This window comes from Bos javanicus, chromosome X, assembly GCF_032452875.1.
Source record: "Bos javanicus breed banteng chromosome X, ARS-OSU_banteng_1.0, whole genome shotgun sequence".
Classification (NCBI taxonomy): Eukaryota; Metazoa; Chordata; class Mammalia; order Artiodactyla; family Bovidae; genus Bos; species Bos javanicus.
This window is the reverse complement of record NC_083897.1, coordinates 91,140,023-91,158,269: the sequence shown is the minus strand read 5'-3', so window position 1 is coordinate 91,158,269 and position 18,247 is coordinate 91,140,023. Positions and strand designations below refer to the sequence as shown.

At 38.6% G+C, this 18,247-nt stretch overlaps 1 pseudogene; it reads right to left on the bottom strand.

Annotated features, from left to right (window-relative positions):
- LOC133242630 (histone-lysine N-methyltransferase SETMAR-like) overlaps positions 1-15,680 on the bottom strand; it is a 29,634-nt pseudogene extending 13,954 nt beyond the window's left edge.
- Between the last annotated feature and the right edge of the window lie 2,567 nt (positions 15,681-18,247).

Here is an 18,247-nt window from a genome sequence, read left to right as displayed (position 1 = left end):
GCCAGATTTCCCTGTCCTTCACCATCTCCCAAAGTTTGCTCAAACTCATGTCCATTGAGTCGTGATGCCATCCAACCATCTCATCCTCTGTTGCCCACTTCTCCTCCTGCCCTCAGTCTTCCCCAGCATCAGGGTGTTTTCCAATGAGTCTGTGCTTCACATCAGGTGGCCAAAGTATTGGAGCTTCAGTCCTTCCAATGAATACTCAGGGTTTGTTTCCTTTAGGATTATCTGGTTTGATCTCCTTGCTGTCCAAAGGACTCTCAAGAGTCCTCTTCAGCACCACAGTTTGAAAGCATCAATTATTTGTCGTTCAGCCACCATTATGGTGCAACTTTCACATCCATACATGACTACTGGAAAAACCATAGCTTTGACTATACAGACCTTTGTCAGCAAAATTATGTCTCTGCTTTTTAATATGTTGTCTAGGTTTGTCATAGCTTTCCTTCCAAGGAGCAAGTTTCTTTTAATTTCATGGCTCCAGTCACTGTTCACAGTGATTTTGGAGCACAAGAAAATAAAATCTCTCACTGTTTCCTCTTTTTTCCCCTTCTATTTGCTGAGAAGTGATGGGAGCAGATGCCATGATCTTCATTTTTTGAATGTTGAGTTTCAAGCCAGCTTTTTCACTCTCCTCTTTCACCTTCACCAAGAGGCTCTTTAATTTCTCTTTGCTTTCTGCCATATTATTATTATCTGCGTATCTGAGGTTATTCATATTTCTCCTGGCAATCTTTTTTTTTAAGAAAATTTAATTTTTTATTTGAATAATGGAAATTTTACAATGCATTTCAGTTTATCATATTGCTGATGGTTTTGAATTTATGTTTATATATCTATGCTAAAATTTTATTTTATTTTTAAAATTTATTTATTTTAATTGGAGGCTAATTACTTTACAATATTGTAGTGGTTTTGCCATACATTGACATGAATCCGCCACAGGTGTACATGTGTTCCCCATCCTGAACCCCCCTCCCACCTCCCTTCCCATCCCATCCCTCTGGGTCATCCTAGTGCACCAGCCCCGAGCACCCTGTCTCATGCATCGAACCTGGACTGGCGATTCCTTTCTTATATGATATTATACATGTTTTAATGCCATTCTCCCATATCATCACCCCACTCCCTCTCCCACAGAGTCCAAAAGACTGTTCTACACATCTGTGTCTCTTTTGCTGTCTTGCATACAGGGTTATCATTACCATCTTTCTAAATTCCATATATATGCGTTAGTATACTGTATTGGTGTTTTTCTTTCTGGCTTACTTCACTCTGTATTATAGGCTCCAGTTTCATCCACCTCATTAGAACTGATTCAAATGTATTCTTTTTAATGGCTGAGTAATATTCCATTGTGTATATGTGCCACAGCTTTCTTATCCATTCATCTGCTGATGGACATCTAGGTTGCTTCCATGTCCTGGCTATTATAAACAGTGCTGCGATGAATATTGGGGTACACGTGTCTCTTTCAATTCTGGTTTCCTCGATGTGTATGCCCAGCAGTGGGATTGCTGGGTCATATGGCAGTTCTATTTCCAGTTTTTAAAGGAATCTCCACACTGTTCTCCATAGTGGCTGTACTAGTTTGCATTCCCACCAACAGTGTAAGAGGGTTCCCTTTTTTCCACACTCTCTCCAGCATTAATTGTTTGTAGATGTTGGATCGCAGCCATTCTGACTGGTGTGAGATGGTACCTTACTGTGATTTTGATTTGCATTTCTCTGATAATGAGTGATGTTGAGCATCTTTTCATGTGTTTGTTAGCCATCTGTATGTTTTCTTTGGAGAAATGTCTGTTTAGTTCTTTGGCCCATTTTTTGATTGGGTCATTTATTTTTCTGGAATTGAGCTACAGGAGTTGCTTGCATATTTTTGAGATTAATTCTTTGTCAGTTGCTTGGTTTGTTATTATTTTTTTCCCATTCTGAAGGCTGTCTTTTCACCTTGCTTATAGTTTCCTTTGTTGTGCAAAAGCTTTTAAGGTTAATTAGGTCCCATTTGTTTATTTTTGCTTTTACTTCCGTTACTCTGGAAGGTGGGTCATGGAGGATCCTGCTGTGATTTATGTCCGAGAGTGTTTTGCCTATGTTTTCCTCTAGGAGTTTTATAGTTTCTGGTCTTATGTTTAGATCTTTAACCCATTTTGAGTTTATTTTTGTGTATGGTGTTAGAAAGTGTTCTAGTTTCATCCTTTTCCAAGTGGTTGACCAGTTTTCGCAGCACCACTTGTTAAAGAGATTGTCTTTTCTCCATTGTATATATTTGCCTCCTTTGTCAAAGATAAGGTATCCATGGGTGCATGGATTTATCTCTGGCTTTCTATTTTGTTCCGCTGATCTATATTTCTGTCTTTTTGCAAATACCATACTGTCTTGATGACTGTGGCTTTGTAGTATAGCCTGAAGTCAGGCAGGTTGATTCCTCCAGTTCCATTCTTCTTTCTCAAGATTGCTTTGGCTATTTGAGGTTTTTTGTATTTCCATACAAATTGTGAAATTATTTGTTCTAGTTCTGTGAAAAATACCATTGGTCGCTTGATAGGGATTGCATTGAATCTATAGATTGCTTTGAGAAGTACATGCATTTTCACTACACTGATTCTTCGAATCCATGAACATGGTATATTTCTCCATCTATTTGTATCCTCTTTGATTTCTTTCACCAGTGTTTTATAGTTTTCTATATATAGGTCTTTAGTTTCTTTAGGTAGATTTATTCCTAAGTATTTTATTCTTTTCGTTGCAATGGTGAATGGAATTACTCCCTTAATTTCTCTTTCTGTTTTCTCATTGTTAGTGTATAGGAATGCAAGGGATTTCTGTGTGTTAATTTTATATCCTGCAACTTTACTATATTCACTGATTGGCTCTAATAATTTTCTGGTGGAGTCTTTAGGGTTTTTTTTTTTTTGTAGAGGATCATGTCATCTGCAAACAGTGAGAGTTTTACTTCTTCTTTTCCAATCTGGATTCCTTTTATTTCTTTTTCTGCTCTGATTGCTATGGCCAAAACTTCCAAAACTATGTTGAATAGTAGTGGTGAGCATGGGTACCCTTGTCTTGTTCCTGACTTCAGGGGAAATGCTTTCAGTTTTTCACCAATGAGGATAATGTTTGCTGTGGGTTTGTCATATATAGCTTTTATTATGTTGAGGTATGTTCCTTCTATTCCTGCTTTCTGGAGGGTTTTTATCATAAATGGATGTTGAATTTTGTCAAAGGCTTTCTCTGCATCTATTGAGATAATCATATGGTTTTTATCTTTCAATTTGTTAATGTGGTGTATTATGTTGATTGATTTGCAGATATTGAAGAATCCTTGCATCCCTGGGATAAAGCTCACTTGGTCATGATGTATGACCTTTTTAATATGTTGTTGGATTCTTTTTGCTAAGATTTTGTTAAGAATTTTTGCATCTATGTTTATCAGTGATATTGGCCTGTAGTTTTCTTTTTTTGTGGCATCTTTGTCTGGTTTTTGTGTTAGCGTGATGATGGCCTCATAGAATTAGTTTGGAAGTTTACCTTCCTCTGCAATTTTCTGGAAGAGTTTGAGTAGGACAGGTGTTAGCTCTTCTCTAAATTTTTGGTAGAATTAAGCTGTGAAGCCCTCTGGTCCTGGGCTTTTGTTTGATGGAAGATTTCTGATTACAGTTTCAATTTCTGTGCTTGTGATGGTTATGTTAAGATTTTCTATTTCTTCCTGGTCCAGTTTTGGAATGTTGTACTTTTCTAAGTATTTGTCCATTTCTTCCAAGTTGTCTATTTTATTAGCATATAATTGCTGATAGTAGTCTCTTATGATCCTTTGTATTTCTGTATTATCCGTTGTGATTTCTCCATTTCATTTCTAATTTTGTTTATTTGATTCTTCTCCCTTTGTTTCTTGATGAGTCTGGCTAAAGGTTTGTCAGTTTTATTTATCTTCTCAAAGAACCAGCTTTTAGCTTTGTTGATTTTTGCTATGGTCTCTTTTGTTTCTTTTGCATTTATTTCTGCCCTGATTTTTAAGATTTCTTTCCTTCTACTAACTCTGGGAATCTTCATTTCTTCCTTTTCTAGTTGCTTTAGGTGTAGAGTTAGGTTATTTATTTGACTTTTTTCTTGTTTCTTGAGGTATGCCTGTATTGCTATGAACCTTCCCCTTAGCTATGCTTTTAACGTGTCCCATAGGTTTGGGGTTGTTGTGTTTTCATTTTCATTCATTTCTATGCATATTTTGATTTCTGTTTTGATTTCTTCTGTAATTTGTTGGTTATTCAGCAGCATGTTGTTCAGCCTCCATACGTTGGAAGTTTTAATAGTTTTTCTCCTGTAATTGACATCTAATCTTACTGCATTGTCATCAGAATAAGATGCTTGGAATGATTTCAATTTTTTTTTAATTTACCAAGGCTAGAATTATGGCCCAGAATGTGATCTATCCTGGAGAAGGTTCCGTGTGCGCTTGAGAAAAAGGTGAAATTCATTGTTTTGGGGTGAAATGTCCTATAGATATCAATTAGGTCTAACTGGTCTATTGTATCATTTAAAGTTTGTGTTTCCTTGTTAATTTTCTGTTTAGCTGATTTATCCATAGGTGTGAATGGGTTATTATTAAAGTCTCCCACTATTATTGTGTTATTGTTAATTTCCCCTTTCATACCTGTTAGCATTTGTCTCACACATTGTGGTGCTCCTATGTTGGGTGCATATATATTTATAATTGTTATATCTTCTTCTTGGATTGATCCTTTGATCATTATGTAATGTCCTTCTTTGTCTCTTTTCACAGCCTTTATTTTAGTCTATTTTATCTGATATGACTATTGCTACTCCTGCTTTCTTTTGGTCTCTATTTGCATGGAATACCTTTTTCCAGCCATTCATTTTCAGTCTGTATGTGTCCCTTGTTTTGAGGTGGGTCTCTTGTAGACAACATATGCTGGGGTCTTGTTTTTGTATCCATTCAGCCAGTCTTTGTCTTTTGGTTGGGGCATTCAACCCATTTACATTTAAGGTAATTATTGATATGTATGATCCCATTGACATTTACTTTATTGTTTTGGATTCGAGTTTATACACGCTTTCTGTGTTTCCTGTCTAGAGAAGATCCTTTAGCATCTGTTGAAGAGCTGGTTTGGTGGTGCTGAATTCTCTGAGTTTTTGCTTGTCTGTAAAGCTTTTGATTTCTCCTTCACATTTGAATGAGTTCCTTGCTGGGTTCAGTAATCTGGCTTGTAGGATTTTCTCTTTCATCACTTTAAGTATGTCCTTCCATTCCCTTCTGGCCTGAAGAGTTTCCATTGAAAGATCAGCTGTTGTCCTTATGTGAATCCCCTTGTGTGTTATTTGTTGTTTTTCCCTTGCTGCTTTTAATATTTGTTCTTTGTGTTTGATCTTTGTTAATTTGATTAATATGTGTCTTGGGGTGTTTTGCCTTGGGTTTATCCTATTTGGGACTCTCTGGGTTTCTTGGACTGGGTGGCTATTTCTTTCTCCATTTAAGTAAGTTTTCAACTGTTATCTCCTCAAGTATTTTCTCATGGTCTTTCTTTTTGTCTTCTTCTTCTGGGCCTCCTATGATTTGAATGTTGGGGCGTTTAACCTTGTCCCAGGGGTCCCTGAGGTTGTCCTCATTTCTTTTAATTCTTTTTTCTTTTTTCCTCTTTGCTTCATTTATTTCTACCATTCTATCTTCTACCTCACTTATCCTATCTTCTGCCTCTGTTAGTCTACTGTTGGTTCCCTCCAGAGTGTTTTTTTATCTCATTTATTGCATTATTCATTATATATTGACTCTTTTATTTTTTCTATCCTTGTTAAACATTTCTTGCATCTAGTCAATCCTTGTGTCCAGGCTATTTATCTGTAACTCCATTTTTTTTTTTCAAGATTTAGAATCATTTTCACTATCATTATTTGGAACTCTTTATCAGGTAAATTCCCTATCTCTTCCTCTTTTGTTTGGTTTGGTGGGCATTTATCCTGTTCCTTTACCTGCTGAGTATTTCTCTGACTTTTTGTCTTGTTTATATTGCTGTGTTTCAGGTGGCCTTTCCATATTCTGACAGTTTGTGGTTCCTCTTTATTGTGGAGGTTCTTCACTGTGGGTGGGGTTGGACAGGTGGCGTTTCAAGGTTTCCTTGTTAGGGAAGCTTGTGTCAGTGTTCTGGTGGATGGAGCTGGATTTCTTCTCTCTGGAGTGCAATGAAATGTCCAGTAGTGAGTTTTGAGATGCCAGTGTGTTTGGTGTGACTTTGGGTAGCCTGTATATTGAAGCTCAGGGCTGTGTTCCTGTGTTGCTGGAAAATTTGCATGGTATGTCTTGCTCTGAAACTTGTTGGCTCTTGGGTGGTGCTTGGTTTCAGTATAGGTATAGAGGCTTTTGGATGAGCTCTTATCGATTAATGTTCCCTGGAGTCAGGAGTTCTCTGGTGTTCTCAGGTTTTGGGGTTAACCCTCCTGCCTCTGGTTTTCAGTCTTATTCTTTCAGTAGCCCCAAGACTTCTCCATCTATACAGCACTGATGATAAAACATTTAGGTTAATGATGAAAAGTTTCTCCACAGTGGGGGACACCTGGAGAGGTTCACAGAGTTACATGGAGAAGAGGAAAGAGGGAGATAGAGGTGACCAGGAGGAGAAGAGGGAATCAAAAGGGGAGAGAGCAATCTAGCCAGTAATCACACTCCCAAGTAAAAATGGGTACTGAAGATTGGGTTCTTAAAGGTACAAAATTGGTAACAAATACCAAAAAACAAAGATTAAAAATCTAGAGTAGAGGTTAGACTCGCAAAAATACAATATTAAAAAAACAAAACAAAGTCACAAAAATTATAAAATATATATATGATTGCTTTAAAAATAGGGTCTTTTTTCAAGGTAATAGTAGGTTATAAAAATGAAAATTAAAGGAGTAATAGAAGACTTTAAAATTAAAAAAATTTAAAAATGATAATAGTGAAAATATATCTAGGAATTTCTCTGAAGCTGTTGCGGACAGTGTGGGGTCAGCTCAGTTTCAGATAGTTCCTGGATCTGGCTTATACTTCTCAAGATCTATAGGCCCCTTCCAATGTAGTCAGTGCTAACTACAGGGTTTTAATCTATTGCACCTGTCACTTCCAAAGTGGTTTCCTCTATTTTAGCTTCTTCTGTTTGCTGGTCTCTTCAGTGTCTAATTTCCACCCTGACACAAGGGGGTGATGGTGGTCGCTTATTTAGGCTCACTTGTTCAGTCGTGCTGTGGGGAGGGAGGAACACTGCAAACAAATATCATTGGCGTATGTGGGGAGTGCTCACAGTGTTTCAAACGCACTGGGTTTGCCCCCGCTCATGGCGTGTGTGCTTTCAAGGTCTACACTTCTCAGGCTCTAGGTTGCTCTGACAGGAACTGTCTGAGGCGGGCCCTGGGTTGCGTGCACTTCCCAGGTCTAAGCAGCTCAGGTTCAGATTCTCGGGTACTTCACAAAGGTGCATACCCTGTTGGGCCTGTGTTTTGTGCCCTTCCCAGGTTCGAGCAGCTCAGGTGACCAGGTGCTTGGTGAGCACAGTCACCGGCAGGTGGGGGGTGCGTCTTATCGCCGCCTCCGTCCCAGCTGCTCGGTTTTCTGGGTGTACAATAGGTGCGCCTTCTCAGGTGTGCCGTGTGAGTCTTCTGGGAAGCTGATCTCTGGCTGTGACCCTCCTGGCGGATGTCAACTATACAGAATCCCAAGAAGTCTTGGTTAGCAATGAAGCCTGCTTGCAGTTTGGTAGAGGGTGCCTCTCTGGGGCCGCGATTGCCACTTTCTGGCTCTGGCTGCCCCCTGCCTGTTTGTCTCCAGCGGGGAATGGGCCGGTCCGCAGCCTGCTAGCTCTCCTCTGGTATTTGCTCAGGCCTTTGTTCTGTGAGTGGGCCTGGTAGTGTCTTAGGTTAGGGCTTTTTGCAGGATAGTTCTCTCTCTCTCTCTCTCTCTCTCTCTCTTTTTTCCTTCTCTCTCTCTGGCTATCCCACAGTCTGGGTTGCTATCTCATGTTAGTTTCCTCAGATTGCCCTCAGGGCATTTGGGCCTGGTCATTATTGTAACCAATGCATCCTGTGCCTCCCTGTTCAGCCCCCGCGTGCTGGTGGTGGCTGTGAGTGCTGGGAGTTGCTGTTAGGCACGTAATCTGTGGGTTTTATTTATTTATTTATTTTTCCTCGCAGTTATGTTGCCCTCTGAGATTCCAAGACTCCCCACAGACCCGCTGGTGAGAATGTTTCCTGGTGTTTGGAAACTTCTCTTTTAAGACTCCCTTCCCGGGACTGATCTCTGTCCCTACCTCTTTTGTCTGTCTTTTTATCTTTTATATTTTGTCCTACCTCCTTTTGAAGACAATGGGCTGCCTTTCTGGGTGCCTGATGTCCTCCAGCAGCATTCAAAAGTTGTTTTGTGGAATTTGCTCAGCGTTCAACTGATCTTTCGGTGAATTTGTGGGGGAGAAAGTGGTCTCCCCATCCTATTCCTCTGTTATTTTAGGACCGCCTCCTTCTCCTGGCAGTCTTGATTCCAGTTTTTGATCCATCTAGCCCGGCATTTCACATAATGGACTCTGCGTATAAGTTAAATAAACAAGTGACAATATACAGCACTGATGTTTTCCTTCCCCAATTTTGAATTAGTCAGTTGTTTCATGTCCGGTTGTAACTGTTGCTTCCTGACCTGCATACAAGTTTCTCAGGAGGCAGGTAAAGTGGTCTGGTATTCCATTCTATTTAAGAATGTCCCACAGTTTTTTGGGATCCACACAGTCAAAGGCTTTAGTTGAGTCAATGAAGCAGAAGCAAGTGATTTTCTGGAATTCTCTTGCTTTTTCTATGATCCAACAGATGTTGGCAATTTGATCTCTGGTTCCTCTGCCTTTTCTAAATCCAGCTTGTATATGTGGAAGTTCTCAGTTCATGTACTACTGAAGCCTACCTAAAGGATTTTGAGCATTAGCTTGCCAGCATGTGAAATGAGTGCAATTGTGTGGTAGATTGAACATTCTTTGAATTACCCTTCTTTGGGATTGAAGTGAAAACTGACCTTTTCTATTCCTGTGGCCATTGCTGAGTTCTCCAAATTTGCTGGCATATTGAGTGCAGCACTTTGACAGCATCATCTTTCAGGATTTGTAATAGCTCACCTGGAATTCCATCACCTCCACTAGCTTTGTTCGTAGTAATGCTTCCTAAGGCTCACTTGACTTCACACTCCAATATATCTGGTTCTAGGTGAGTGACCACACCATCATGTTTATCCATGTTCTTAAGACCTTTTTTGTACCATTCTTCTGTGTATTGTTGCCACCTCTCCTTAATCTCATCTGCTTCTGTTAGGTCCTTACCGTTTTTGTTCTTTATTGAGCCCATCTTTGCATGAAATACTCCCTTGGTATCTCTAGTTTTCTTGAAGAGATCTCTAGTCTTTCCCATTCTATTGTTTTCCTCTATTTCTTTGCATTGTTCACTTAAGAAGGACTTCTTACTCTCCTTGCTATTCTTTGGAACTCTGCATTCAGATGGGTATATCTTTTCCTTTCTCCTTTGCCTTCTGCTTCTCTTCTCAGCTATTTGTAAGCCTCCTCAGACAACCATTTTGCCTTCTTGCATTTCTACTTCTTTGGGATGGTTTTGGTCACCACCTCCTGTACAATGTTATGAACCTCTCTCCATAGTCCTTCAGTCACTCTGTCAGATCTAATCCCTTGAATCTATTTGTCACTTCTACTGTATATTCATAAGGGATTTGATTTAGGTCATACCTGAATGGCCTAGTGGTTTTCCCTACTTTATTCAATTTAAGTCTGATATTTACAGTAAGGAGCTGATGATCTGAGCCACAGTCAACTCCAGGTCTTATTTTTTCTGACTTTATAGAGCTTCTCCATCTTCAGCTGCAAAGAATATAATCAATATGATTTCAGTATTGACCATCTGGTGATGTCCATGAATAGAGTCATCTCTTGTATTGTTGGAAGAAGGTGTTTGCTAAGAATAGCGTGTTCTCTTGGCAAAACTCTGTTAGCCTTTGCCCTCCCTCATTTTGTAATCCATGGCCAAACTTGCCTGTTACTCCAAGTATCTCTTGACTTCCTACTTTTGCATTTCAGTCCACTATGATGAAAAGGACATTGGTTTAGTAGGGCTGCTATAAAATACCACCAACTTAATGGCTTAAACAGCAAACACAGCATATATATATGTATATATATGTATATATATATATATATATATATACACACACACACACACACACACACATACATACATACATACATACACGCACATACCACTGTCTGGAAGTTAGAAATCCGAAATGAGGGTATTGGCAAGGTTGATTCTTTCCGAGGGCTGTGAAAGAAAATCTGTCCCATACCTCTTTCACTCTTTTGGTTGTCTTCTCCCTATGTGTCTTCTTGTGGTCTTTCCTCCATTTATTTTTCTTTTCCTCAATTTCCCCTTTTTATAAGGACATCAGTCATATTGGGTTAGGGTCCACTGTAATGACTTTAACTTAACTAATTACAATTACTTTTACAATTAGTAATTACAATTACTAATTACTTAACTAATTACAACTGCAATGACTATTTACAAATAAGTTCACATTCTTAGGTACTAGGGCTTACAATTCCAACACATGAATTTGGGATGGTGGTGGGGGACACAGTTTAACCTATAGCAGCATCTCTGAATAAAGCTTTATAGTTTTTCTACATAGGTTTTTACATTCTGTAATTTATTCTGTGGTATTTGTGTCAGTTACCGATTTATTACCTCTCGGCTTGGAATATATCCTTCAATACATGGTCTGAAAATGTACTTCTATTAAGCATTTCTGCTTTTAACTACGCATGATGTTAAACTTTCTCAGTAGATGGCAGTAGAGGGACATTGAAAGAGAGGCTTTGCTTCAATTTCCAGCTGTGGCAGGGTGAGTTCATGGTGTAGGTGTGAGTCAGCTTAGTAGGCAGCTGCCTCAGCCACAGGCCTAGAACTCAGGGTCCCTCAATAACCTTGCAGCCCCTGTATGGCAGTAATCTGTCCACAGAACCTCTCAACACAGAAACCGGAACCCCTAAGATTCTCTACCCCAGAATAATTATTACTAGCATGTTTACTCAAAGTCCTCCCTCCTGTGCCTGTTTCCCTGAAGGCTACTCACCCACACCAGTCCTCTGATTTTTCTGCAGAACCTATCATACGCCTGTCTGTGGCCTGGAGGGTCCCATCCTCTCTACTCACCCACTGTACATCCAAGTCACCAGTTTACTGATTACCTTCTCCCTGCCTATGCTCCAGAGGGTTGCATTGCCTTTTACTTGTCCAGAGACTGTAGACCAGAACCAGCCTGGCTAAATCAACCAATTTCTCTTCTGTATAGTGTACTGAACTCTCAGCCCTAGGGTGTCATACAGAGTTTCTTTATATCTTATAGTTATTCTTTTGTCATAGCTAATAAGAATTTGTATCAAATTTACACTCTTTCCTGCCATGTGTGATGCCTTTCCTGATTAGATCCATACTGAATAGTAATGGTGAAAGTGGGCACTCTTGTCTTGTTCCTGACTTTAGAGGAAATGCTTTCAATTTTTCACCATTGAGGATAATGTTTGCTGTGGGTTTGTCATATATAGCTTTTATTATGTTGAGGTATGTTCCTTATATTCCTGCTTTCTGGAGAGTTTTTATCATAAATGGATGTTGAATTTTGTCAAAGGCTTTCTCTGCATCTATTGAGATAATCATATGGTTTTTATTTTTCAATTTGTTAATGTTGTGTATTACATTGATTGATTTGCGGATATTGAAGAATCCTTGCATCCCTGGGATAAAGCCCACTTGGTCATGGTGTATGATCTTTTTAATGTGTTGTTGGATTCTGATTGCTAGAATTTTGTTAAGGATTTTTGCATCTATGTTTATCAGTGATATTGGCCTGTAGTTTTCTTTTTTTGTGGGATCTTTGTCAGGTTTTGGTATTAGGGTGATGGTGGCCTCATAGAATGAGTTTGGAAGTTTACCTTCCTCTGCAATTTTCTGGAAGAGTTTGAGCAGGATAGGTGTTAGCTCTTCTCTAAATTTTTGGTAGAATTCAGCTGTGAAGCCGTCTGGGAATGGCTGCGATCCAAAAGTCTACAAGCAATAAATGCTGGAGAGGGTGTGGAGAAAAGGGAACCCTCTTACACTGTTGGTGGGAATGCAAACTAGTACAGCCACTATGGAGAACAGTGTGGAGATTCCTTAAAAAACTGGAAATAGAACTGCCTTATGATCCAGAAATCCCACTGCTGGGCATACACACTGAAGAAACCAGAAGGGAAAGAGACACGTGTATCCCAATGTTCATCGCAGCACTGTTTATAATAGCCAGGACATGGAAGCAACCTAGATGCCCATCAGCTGATGAATGGATAAGAAAGCTGTGGTACATATACACAGTGGAGTATTACTCAGCCATTAAAAAGAATACATTTGAATCAGTTCTAATGAGGTGGATGAAACTGGAGCCTATTATACAGAGTGAAGTAAGCCAGAAAGAAAAACACCAATACAGTATACTAACGCATATATATGGAATTTAGAAAGATGGTAGCAATAACCCTGTGTATGAGACAGCAAAAGAGACACTGATGTATAGAAGAGTCTTATGGACTCTGTGGGAGAGGGAGAGGGTGGGGAGATTTTGGAGAATGGCATTGAAACATGTATAATATCATGTATGAAATGAGTCACCAGTCCAGGTTCGATGCACGATACTGGATGCTTGGGGCTGGTGCACTGGGACGACCCAGAGGGAGGGTACGGGGAGGGAGGAGGGAGGAGGGTTCAGGATGGGGAGCACGGGTATACCTGTGGTGGATTCATTTTGATGTTTGGCAAAACTAATACAATATTATAAAGTTTAAAAATAAAATAAAATTTAAAAAAAAAAGAAAAAAAAAGATCCGTACTGATACAGTACTTCATGCTTCTGATGAAATTAATGTTCCTACATTTTAATTTTATTCATTTTCTATCACTCATTCACAGATATATAGGGCTGTAAATTATATATAGTGTGTGTGTGTGTGTGTGTGTGTGTGTGTGTATACATATATATTCCAGGATCCACAGTTTAGTCTATAGATTATTTTGAGTTTTCTAGTTCATAATCATGTCACCTTTCAATAATGACAGATTTATCTCTTCATTCATAATGCTTATACTTTTTATTATTTTTGCCTTACTGAGAGAATTAAGGTCTCCAATAGCATTGTTAAGTGGAACTACTTCTTTATTTCACTCTTTTAGTAAGATGTTTATTGTAGGGATTTAAAGGTAAATTTTATTTGGTTAAGAAAGTTTCTTTATATTCTTAAATGTCTGAAAAAATACTATGAATGCAGCTTGACATTTGTCAGACACCTTCTACTGCATGTATATGATTTCCATGCTCTATTCTGTTAATATGGTGGATTACAATAATTTATTTCCAACCTTGATCTTGATGTATCACTTTGTTTATACTCGCTGAATTTATTTGATAATATTTTCTTAATAATTTTTCATCTATTTTCATGAATGTGATTCCTTACTTATTCTTCTTTATTTATACCTTTGTAATTATTTATTGTAATAATTATATATTGTAATATTTACTATGAAAATCATTACCACATAATATGAATTAGGAAATGTTCCTTCTCACCTATGTTCCTTGGAAGGTTTTATTGAAGACTGGGGTTATTTTTTCCTTTAATATTTGGTAGGCCTAGAGTATTTTATTTTTGCTTTATTATGAAAAGTTTTTTTAATACTCATTCATTTATTTTAATGGTTATAGTCTATTCATGATTTCTGTATCTTCTTGAATCAAGCTTGTTAAGCTATATTTTTCAAATATATATTAATTGATTTAAATATTCACGGAGGTTGTCATAACATTTTGCATATTTTCTCATTATTTTTAAGTTATTGTTTTGATATCATATAGAAAAATGAGAATGAAATATAGATACGCATATAAAAATGAATACTTGTGGATTATCACTAAGGTCAAGAAATAAAACATTGCCAACCTTCTTGAAGTCCCCATGTGTCTTTTTCTTGCTGCAGTATCACCCTCACTCCTTGAAGTAGCCACTATTCTTTTTTATTAATTTCTTCATTGCTTTGTAATTTTTCCTACATATGCATATCTCTGAATCAGTACAGTTTCACTTTCCATGTTTCTTGCTGCTGCTGCTGCTAAGTCGCTTCAGTCGTGTCCGACTCTATGAGACCCCATAGATGGCAGCCCACCAGGCTCCCCCGTCCCTGGGATTCTCCAGGCAAGAATACTGGAGTGGGTTGCCATTTCCTTCTCCAAGTTACTTAGATCTATATAAAAAAATCAGAAGGTATGTGTAATTTGTGTTTGGCTCTACTTACCCAGCATTATATTTGTGAAAGCCATTCATGTTATTGTTGCATAATATTCCATTATATTAACACACCAAAGTGTATTTGTGTAACCCACTGCTAATGGACATTTGGGATTTTCCAATTTTTAGCTATCATGAAAAATGCTGCTATTAATATTTATGTCTATGTATCCATCTGCACAGATGCATACTTTTCTGTTAGGTACATATATAGAAAAGAAATTAGTGAGTCATAGAAGAGTGACAGTGAGTCATAACCTCAACTCTGCTAGAAAATGTTTTTCAAAGTGGTTGTATTATTTTACACTCCACAATACATAAAAGTTCTTGGTTCTCTACACTGATGACAATACTTAGTATTGTGAGATATTTTCATTTTAAGCAGATAGATTTTTTAAATTGTGTTTTATATTTGCTTTTTCCAGTGGGGTCTGGATCAATATGGAGGAGTGGGAAGGGCTTGAGCTCACCTCCTCCCACAGGCACAACAGTATTATAACTACTTACAGAGCAACTATCTCTGAGAATAACCTGAAGACTAGCAGAGAAGATTCTTCACAATTAAAAATACAAAGAAGTAACCACAACAAAATGGGTAGGATGGGCACAGATGTGTTCTAGTCAGGAACCATACCCCCAGTGCAGCAACCCACAGGCAGGAGGAAAATCACAGCCATGCAGGTCCTCCCCAAAGCAAGGAATCTGATCCCCACTTCTTGCTCCCAAACCCAGGGGACCCACACCAGGAAGATGAGCCCTCAAAATGTCTGACACTGAAAACCAGCAGGACATGTTCATGAGGGTCTTTGGGTTATAGGAAGCTAAGACTCCACTCCTAAATGGAGTGCACAAAAACTCACTCACTCTGAGTCACAGTGCAGAGATAGCAGTTTGAAAGGTGCCAAGATCAGATCTACTTGCTGATCTTGGAGAGCCTCTAAAAAGAGACAGGGGGCAGTTGGGATTCCCCTTGGGGACATAAATGCTGGCAGCAGCCATTTTTGTGATCTCCTTCTCTGTGCTGACACTGGTGCTGGTGAATTTTGGAATCCTCCTTCTAGCCTGTTAGTCCTGGGGGCATGCCATACACACCAGCATGTCTACAGCAGCTGCACACCATTGAGCCACACAGTCAGCTATGCCCACAGGAGTTGCATGCTGCTGGGCCATGAAGCCAGCTGCACTGGCGTCTGCCACACCAAATAGTGCACTCACAGCAGTTTCACAGTATAGGGTATCACAGCCAGCCACCCAGAGGCCTGCCCAGCACACCACCATGCCAGCAGTAGTAGCATGACACTGGCTTCACAGCCAGCCATGCTGGGGGCCTGCTCTACATACCAGAGTGCCTGGAGCAGTTGCCAAGATTCACAGCCAGTTGCATTGGGGGTCTATCCTGACCACCAGAAAGCTTGCAGCAGTTGCATGCTGGTGGATCTCGTGGACAGCGATGCTGGAAACCCGCCTTGCCCACCAGTGTGCACATAGCAAACAGCCTTGCCACAACAGAAAAGCACACACAACCCATGTAGGGAACAATCTTGAAGTGTTTGGCTCTGGTGGGCAGAGAGGAGCATGTTGCTGGGCCCCATAGGATATCTCCTACAAAAGGTCACTTATCCAAGAAGGAGATTAATGAAACTACCTAACAAAGAAATAAACACAGAAAATTAGGCAAAATGATACAAAATATCAGAAAAAGAACTAAATGAAATGGAGATAAGCAATATACCCAATATAGAGTTCTAGGGTATGATCATAAAGATGCTCACCAAACTTGGGAGAAGAATGGATGGGCATAGTGAGAACTTTAGCAAAGAGGTGGAATATACAAAAAAAAAAAAAAAACTAATCAGAGTTGAAGAATACAATAACTGAAATTTAAAATTCACTAGAAGAAATCAACAGTAGATTAGATGATATAGAGATCAATGATCTGGAAGACAAAGAGTATTGAAATTACACAAGCTGGAAAGAAAAAAATAAGAAAAAATGAACATAGTTTGAGGGACTTCTGGGACAACAATAAGTATACTAATATTTGCATTGTAGGGGTCCCAGAAGGAAAAGAGAGAGAAAAGGGCAGAAAACTTAGCTGAAGAATTGATAGCTGGAAATTTCACTAAGCTGCAGAAGGAAACAGATACCTAGGTCCAGGAAGCACAGAAAGTCCTAAACAAGATGAACCCAAAGAGGTCCATAACAAGAAAAATTATAATTAAATTATATAATTAATTTATAATTAAAATTTCAAAAAATTAGAAATGAAGAGAGACTTAAAAGCAGCAAGTGAAAAACAACTAGTTACATATAAGGGAACTCTGAGATCATCAGCTGACTTTTCAGTAAAAACTCTACAGGTCAGAAGGGCATGGCATGATATATTTAAAGTGTTAAAAGAAAAAATCCTACAACCAAGATTATTCCATTTGGCAAGGTTGTCGATCAGAACTGAAGGCAACAAAGAGATTTACAGACAAGCAAAAGCTAAAGGAGTTTATCAACACTAAACCTGTCTTACAAGAAATGTTAAAGGAGCTTGTTTAAGAGGAAGAGAAAAGGCCATAACAAGAAATATGAAAATTATGAAAGGAAAAATGTCATTGGTAAATGCAAATGTATAATAAAGGTAGTAGATCAAACACTTGATTAAAAGATGAAAGTAGGAACATTAAAAGACAAAAAGTAGTAAAAAATCATCTATGTCTACAATAAGTAGTTAAGGAATAAAAAATTATAAAATATGACATAAAAACATAAAACATGGGGGAATTAAAAATGTAGAACTTTTAGAATGCATTGGACTTAAGAGATCATCAACTTAAAATGCTCAACTACATACGCAGGTTGTTATATATGAGTTTCATATTAACCACACAAAAGTAAAGAAAAAGAAATCCAAATGTAACACTAAAAATAGTCATCAAATTACAAGAAAGGAGAGCAAGACACAGAGAACTACAAAACAACCAGAAAACAATTAACAAAATGGCAGTAAGTATATACTTATCAATAATTTTTTTAAATTTTATTTTATTTTTAAACTTTACATAATTGTATTAGTTTTGCCAAATATCAAAATGAATACGTCACAGGTATACATGTGTTCCCCATCCTGAACCCTCCTCCCTCCTCCCTCCCCATACCATCCCTCTGGGTGTCCCAGTGCACTAGCCTGAAGCATCCAGTATCGTGCATCGAACCTGGACTGGCATCTCGTTTCTTACATGATATTTTACATGTTTCAATGTCATTCTCCCAAATCTTCCCACCCTCTCCCTCTCCCACAGAGTCCATAAGACTCTTCTATACATCAGTGTCTCTTTTGCTGTCTCGTACACCGGGTTATTGTTACCATCTTTCTAAATTCCATATATATGCGTTAGTATACTGTATTGATGTTTTTCCTTCTGGCTTATTTCACTCTGTATAATAGGCTCCAGTTTCATCCACCTCATTAGAACTGATTCAAATGTATTCTTTTTAATGGCTGAGTAATACTCCATTGTGTATATGTACCACAGCTTTCTTATCCATTCATCTGCTGATGGGCATCTAGGTTGCTTCCATGTCCTGGCTATTACAAACAGTGCTGCGATGAACATTGGGGTACACGTGTCTCTTTCCCTTCTGGTTTCCTCAGTGTGTATGCCCAGCAGTGGGATTTCTGGATCATAAGGCAGTTCTATTTCCAGTTTTTTAAGGAATCTCCACAGTGTTCTCCGTGGTGGCTCTACTAGTTTGCATTCCCACCAACAGTGTAAGAGGGTTCCCTTTTCTCCACACCCTTTCCAGCATTTATTATTTGTAGACTTTTGGATCGCAGCCATTCTGACTGGTGTGAG